Consider the following 7500-nt stretch of genomic DNA (forward strand, 5'->3'; position numbering starts at 1 on the left):
TTGGAATTACCGTCGCTGGCATTGTAAACTCCAGATGACCTTGTGATTCCTTCGTCGGGCACTGGTAAAGGGTGGCGATGATGCGTTCTATAATAGAAATACCCGTCGTAGCGTTTCTTCCGAGTCAACCCGCTCACGAAACACTCTCTCGTCGTGGAATCCCCGCGTCGGAGAGTAAAACGCGAATTCATAGTATGGAAACTTACGTCTCTCGACGATGGGACGATCCACGCGAAGAGTAGTTACGTGCACGCGTATGGTGCGATTGCGTCGATTCGCTTTTCTGTACGGGGAGTAATAGAACGTTGAGTTGACTTATCGGGTCTTCGTTGGAATTACCGTCGCTGGCATTGTAAACTCCAGATGACCTTGTGATTCCTTCGTCGGGCACTGGTAAAGGGTGGCGATGATGCGTTCTATAATAGAAATACCCGTCGTAGCGTTTCTTCCGAGTCAACCCGCTCACGAAACTCTCTCTCGTCGTGGAATCCCCGCGTCGGAGAGTAAAACGCGAATTCATACTATGAAAACTTACGTCTCTCGACGATGGGACGATCCACGCGAAGAGTTGTTTACGTGCACGCGTATGGTGCGATTGCGTCGATTCGCTTTTCTGTACGGGGAGAAATAGAACGTTGAGTTGACTTATCGGGTCTTCGTTGGAATTACCGTCGCTGGCATTGTAAACTCCAGATGACCTTGTGATTCCTTCGTCGGGCACTGGTAAAGGGTGGCGATGATGCGTTCTATAATAGAAATACCCGTCGTAGCGTTTCTTCCGAGTCAACCCGCTCACGAAACTCTCTCTCGTCGTGGAATCCCCGCGTCGGAGAGTAAAACGCGAATTCATACTATGAAAACTTACGTCTCTCGACGATGGGACGATCCACGCGAAGAGTTGTTTACGTGCACGCGTATGGTGCGATTGCGTCGATTCGCTTTTCTGTACGGGGAGAAATAGAACGTTGAGTTGACTTATCGGGTCTTCGTTGGAATTACCGTCGCTGGCATTGTAAACTCCAGATGACCTTGTGATTCCTTCGTCGGGCACTGGTAAAGGGTGGCGATGATGCGTTCTATAATAGAAATACCCGTCGTAGCGTTTCTTCCGAGTCAACCCGCTCACGAAACTCTCTCTCTCGTCGTGGAATCCCCGCGTCGGAGAGTAAAACGCCGAAGGCTTACTATGAAACTTACGTCTCTCGACGATGGGACGACCCACGCGAAGAGTTGTTACGTGCACGCGTATGGTGCGATTGCGTCGATTCGCTTTTCTGTACGGGGAGTAATAGAACGTTGAGTTGACTTATCGGGTCTTCGTTGGAATTACCGTCGCTGGCATTGTAAACTCCAGATGACCTTGTGATTCCTTCGTCGGGCACTGGTAAAGGGTGGCGATGATGCGTTCTATAATAGAAATACCCGTCGTAGCGTTTCTTCCGAGTCAACCCGCTCACGAAACTCTCTCTCGTCGTGGAATCCCCGCGTCGGAGAGTAAAACGCGAATTCATAGTATGGAAACTTACGTCTCTCGACGATGGGACGATCCACGCGAAGAGTTGTTACGTGCACGCGTATGGTGCGATTGCGTCGATTCGCTTTTCTGTACGGGGAGCAATAGAACGTTGAGTTGACTTATCGGGTCTTCGTTGGAATTACCGTCGCTGGCATTGTAAACTCCAGATGACCTTGTGATTCCTTCGTCGGGCACTGGTAAAGGGTGGCGATGATGCGTTCTATAATAGAAATACCCGTCGTAGCGTTTCTTCCGAGTCAACCCGCTCACGAAACTCTCTCTCGTCGTGGAATCCCCGCGTCGGAGAGTAAAACGCGAATTCATACTATGAAAACTTACGTCTCTCGACGATGGGACGATCCACGCGAAGAGTTGTTTACGTGCACGCGTATGGTGCGATTGCGTCGATTCGCTTTTCTGTACGGGGAGAAATAGAACGTTGAGTTGACTTATCGGGTCTTCGTTGGAATTACCGTCGCTGGCATTGTAAACTCCAGATGACCTTGTGATTCCTTCGTCGGGCACTGGTAAAGGGTGGCGATGATGCGTTCTATAATAGAAATACCCGTCGTAGCGTTTCTTCCGAGTCAACCCGCTCACGAAACTCTCTCTCGTCGTGGAATCCCCGCGTCGGAGGGTAAAACGCGATATATAATAGTATATGCCAGTGGTTCGCGCGCGTCGTCTCTGAGATACGCGGTCGACAGAGTTCCGAAAACACGTGATGTGCCACGATTTCCGTGCGTCTTACATCTTTCGACGATGGGACGATCCACGCGAAGAGAACGTTCGTGCTTGCGTGAGGTGCAACAGCGTCGATTCGCTTTTCTGTACGGGGAGAAATAGAACGTTGAGTTGACTTATCGGGTCTTCGTTGGAATTACCGTCGCTGGCATTGTAAACTCCAGATGACCTTGTGATTCCTTCGTCGGGCACTGGTAAAGGGTGGCGATGATTCGTTCTATAATAGTAATACCCGTCGTAGCGTTTCGACCGATGTCACCCGCCACGAAAGTCTCTCTCGACGTGGAAACCCCGCGCCGAAGAGTAAACGCGAAGGCTTACCATACGAAAGAAAACGGTATTATACGCCTGTGGTATGTGCGTCTCGGCTCTGTGATACGCGATCGGCAGAGTTACAAAAAAACGTTGATGGGCCACGATTTCCGTGCGTCTTACATCTTTCGACGATGGGACGATCCACGCGAAGAGTAGTTACGTGCTCGCGCGAGGTGCGATAGCGTCGATTCGCTTTTCTGTACGGGGAGAAATAGAACGATGAGTTGACTTATCGGGTCTTCGTTGGAATTACCGTCGCTGGCATTGTAAACTCCAGATGACCTTGTGATTCCTTCGTCGGGCACTGGTAAAGGGTGGCGATGATTCGTTCTATAATAGAAATACCCGTCGTAGCGATTCGGCCGAGTCACCCGCCACGAAACTCTCTCTCGTCGTGGAATCCCCATGTCGGAGAGTAAAACGCGAAGGCTAACTATATAAGAAATATATAGTATTATTTATGCCTGTGGTTCTCCGTTTGCCCTACTCTCAGATACGCGACTCGGAGAGTTACGAATAATCGTGATGGACCACGATTTCTGTACGTCTTACATCTTTCGACGATGGGACGATCCACGCGAAGAGATCATTCCTGCTTGCGTGAGGTGCGATAGCGCCGATTCGCTTTTCTGTACGGGGAGAAATAGAACGATGAGTTGACTTATCGGGTCTTCGTTGGAATTACCGTCGCTGGCATTGTAAACTCCAGATGACCTTGTGATTCCTTCGTCGGGCACTGGTAAAGGGTGGCGATGATTCGTTCTATAATAGAAATACCCGTCGTAGCGATTCGGCCGTGTCACCCGCCACGAAAATCTCTCTCGTCGTGGAATCCCCGCGTCGTAGAGTAAACGCGAAGGCTTGCTATAGAAGACTATAGTTTATACGCCTGTGGTTCACCGGTTGCCTGCTCTCCGGGGTACGCGATCGCGCAGGAGTTACGGAAGAACTTGATGGGCCACGATCTCCAAGCGGCTATATCTTTCGACGATGGGACGATTCACGCGAAGAGAACGTTCGTGCATGCGTGAGGTGCGATAGCGTTGATTCGCTTGTCTGTACGGGGAGAAATAGAACGATGAGTTGACTTATCGGGTCTTCGTTGGAATTACCGTCGCTGGCATTGTAAACTCCAGATGACCTTGTGATTCCTTCGTCGGGCACTGGTAAAGGGTGGCGATGATTCGTTCTATAATAGAAATACCCGTCGTAGCGTTTCGACCGATGTCACCCGCCACGAAATTCTCTCTCGTCGTGGAATCCCCGCGTCGGAGAGTAACCGCCGAAGGCTTGCTATAGAAGACTATAGTTTATACGCCTGTGGTTCACCGGTTGCCGGCTCTCCGGGGCACGCGATCGCGCGAAGGTTACGGAGGGACGTGAAGCGCCCGAGCAATGAAACGTCCGCAGGAGGAAACGAGCAACCGCCGAACATTGTTTCGCGACGTTTCCATAATGTATTGTCGTTTCGCTCGCATCCCGCTTCTTTCCCCTAGTTTCCTCGACGCGTAGTTTCGCAGCCTTAGTGGACGAATCATTCTCGATTCGAGGAAAGATATGCAGTGGGGCGTGCAATGAGCCCGCCAGAGACCACGATCTCCAATGCGTCTTTACATCTTTGGACGATGGGACGATCCACGCGAAGAGAACGTTCGTGCTTGCGCGAGGTGCATTAGCGTCGATTCGCTTTTCTGTACGGGGAGAAATAGAACGATGAGTTGACTTATCGGGTCTTCGTTGGAATTACCGTCGCTGGCATTGTAAACTCCAGATGACCTTGTGATTCCTTCGTCGGGCACTGGTAAAGGGTGGCGATGATTCGTTCTATAATAGAAATACCCGTCGTAGCGATTCGGCCGAGTCACCCGCCACGAAACTGTCTCTCTTTCGTCGTGGAAACCCCGCGTCGGAGAGTAAAACGCGCGAAGGCTGTGACTGTAACATATATATATATATACACAGTATACAATGCCTGTGGTTTTTGCGCGTGTCGGCTCTTCGGTATACGCGATCGGCCAGAGTTACGGAGGGACGGTGAAGCGCACGAGAAATTGAAACGGCCGCACGATTGGAACCGAGCAACCGTCGAACATTGTTTCGCGACGTTTCCATAATGCGTTTTCGTTTCGCTCGCATACCGCTTCTTTTCCCCTAGTCTCTGAGACGCGTTTTCGAGCCGTTCTTCTACTATCGATTCTCGTAGAGAGAAGGGACCGGGTAGTCTGGAAGTGGAACCCGCATCTTGCGTGTACCGTACACGGAATTGAGAGGACCGGCCGTGAAGCTCGTTTTAAAGCCGTGCGTCTGACACCCAACTCTTGCGCGCCAATTTCGCGGCAAGAGATAATATGGGACGAATGACCGGCAAAGAGCCAGCTGTGAAGTCTGTTTTTTTAATCGAATCCGTGGACGTGTGTATGCCGTAGCGTCGCTCGTCGTGTTCGTTCATGGTCGTTCCGAGAGAAAGAACGAAAGCGGTAACGAAGGGACCGGCCGTGAAGCTCGTTTTAAAGCCGCGCGTCTGACACCCAACTCTTGCGCGCCAATTTCGCGGCAAGAGATAACATGGGACGAATGACCGGCAAAGAGCCAGCTGTGAAGTCTTTTTTCATTATTTGCTTTCAATCGATCGATCGGTACGATTCGTGCAACGTTTCGCGCGATGCGACGCGAAAACATGCGCGCAACAATAGATGCGTCTGATCGGAAGAACGCGAGGGTCGACTGCACGCGATGGATTCAGTATCGGGTAGGATACAAAATATATCCCCGTCGTTTCCACGCGTGCGAGTCTTCTGCGTCTTTCGCGGGTTTTTGAATGCACTATACGCCCGGAACGTCGAGAAATATATACATATTACTTGAACGTTTTTCGTCTCGAAAGGCTTCGGTGTCGTCTCCAAGGCGACGCCTGAATCTCCTTCGCGCGCTGGTCGGAGATTCAGGTATCAACTTTTATCTTCTCTTTGAAAGAAGAGAGATATTAGGTCGAACAAATGAGAATAAAATTATATATGTGAAATATAAAATTTATACGATTACCCTGAACGGTGGATCACTTGGCTCGTGGGTCGATGAAGAACGCAGCTAATTGCGCGTCAACGTGTGAACTGCAGGACACATGAACATCGACATTTCGAACGCACATTGCGGTCCACGGATACAATTCCTGGACCACGCCTGGCTGAGGGTCGTTTACGTACCATACACTGCTTGCGTAGCTCTGTCAAATCCCCGCCGTCGTTCACCTCTTCGGATCGAACGTTTTTTTACCGAAGGGCGCAAAGAACGTCTCTGAGTCGGGTTAAGAGAAGGATGCTACGTACGAGCGAACGATGGGTGTCTCGTCGGCGTTTGTCGCGGACACGCGAAAATTCTGTGAATTTCACGGACAGTGTACGTTCTAGTTGTTGCAAAACGATCGGAATCGTTTGTATGGACTCGCGTGAGTGTTCGCGGCGTCGTGCGTCGTTCAATTACGACCGCCCGCGGATACCGCTCCACTGCGATATGGATCTGAGCGACAACTTTTTCGGCTGTTCGTGAGATGAACGGTTTCGTGTGTTTAGAAAAATTTTTTTTCCCGCGCTCCCGACGTCACCTGAAATGATGCGTCAGAGGTGAAAGAAAATATTAAGAAGTCGAGAGAGAGAGAGAGACTACACACGTTTTATTCATATTTTGTATACCGTGCGTGAGACGGATGTGCACGACACGTCGTATGTCGGTATATTACCGACTGGCCCCAGGGAGATTGTTTTCTTCCTCTCTTACGAATGAGATGTACGTTTCGGAGGATCGTCGTTACCGAAACACACGGCAAAACGAGACTTCTCGCAGCAGAACCTTTATACACAATACACATCGACTCTTTTTACCCCGAGAGAGAGAGAAAAGGTGTATTTCTTTTTTTTATTTTTCGAATTCGACGCACGAACGCTTTGACGACTGGAGAAAAACACGGTGTGTGTTAAAATCGTGCGGGACGAGCATGCGTATTCGTAACGGGTCGAATAGTTCTTATTCCCCGTCGTCGCGTGTCCTCGCTGGACCACCACCGTGCGCTTCCGCCACGTTCAGTTGAATTTCGAAATATATATATATAAAAAGAATCACCATATACTCTCTTTCGGGAGGTGTATTTTTATCGGTTTCTGCTATAGAGAAGAGACGGAGATCGTGTTGTGAGGTGTAACGTTTCTGTATCCCCGTTTCGGAGGATCGTCGTTATCGGCGGAACACACGTCAAAACGAGACTTCTCGCAGAACCTTTATACACAATACACATCGACTCTTTTACCCCGAGAGAGAGAAAAGGTGTTTTTCTTTTTTTTTTATTTTTCGAATTCGACGCACGAACGCTTTGACGACTGGAGAAAAACACGGTGTGTGTTAAAATCGTGCGGGACGAGCATGCGTATTCGTAACGGGTCGAATAGTTCTTATTCCCCGTCGTCGCGTGTCCTCGCTGGACCACCACCGTGCGCTTCCGCCACGTTCAGTTGTATTTCGAAATGTATATATATATAAAAAGAATCACCATATACTCTCTTTCGGGAGGTGTATTTTTATCGGTTTCTGCTATAGAGAAGAGACGGACGATCGTGTGTGACACCACGTGGTAACGTTTCCGTATCCCCGTAAAATACGTTTATCTTTTCTCGTAGAAAAGAGAGAGGAAGAGGCAGGAGCTCCTCTTTGGCGAGGCTTTCGAACGTCGCGTCCCGTCCGCCGGAATATAATGATATAAATATATAACCGCCGCCGACTTTGTGCGAAAGCGTTGAAACGAACGCGTCGGTCGCCCCATGGTGTGTGTTTGTCGTGTCTTCTTTTCCTCTTCTGCACTTCTCTTCACTGTCGATCGCGAGACCGCGCGAGATCCGCTTCGGTCGTCCAGTCCCCGAAAATTCTTCTCGGACGGG

General features: G+C 49.9%; 1 non-coding gene across 1 annotated transcript; it reads left to right on the top strand.

Moving 5' to 3' along the window:
* Positions 1-5614: 5614 nt before the first annotated feature.
* On the top strand, positions 5615-5769 carry LOC143175720 (5.8S ribosomal RNA). The gene has a single exon (XR_013000406.1). It is a non-coding gene; the product is annotated as a 5.8S ribosomal RNA (ribosomal RNA).
* Positions 5770-7500: the final 1731 nt, after the last annotated feature.

This window comes from Nomia melanderi, unplaced genomic scaffold (genome assembly GCF_051020985.1).
Source record: "Nomia melanderi isolate GNS246 unplaced genomic scaffold, iyNomMela1 scaffold0169, whole genome shotgun sequence".
In the NCBI taxonomy this organism is placed as follows: Eukaryota; Metazoa; Arthropoda; class Insecta; order Hymenoptera; family Halictidae; genus Nomia; species Nomia melanderi.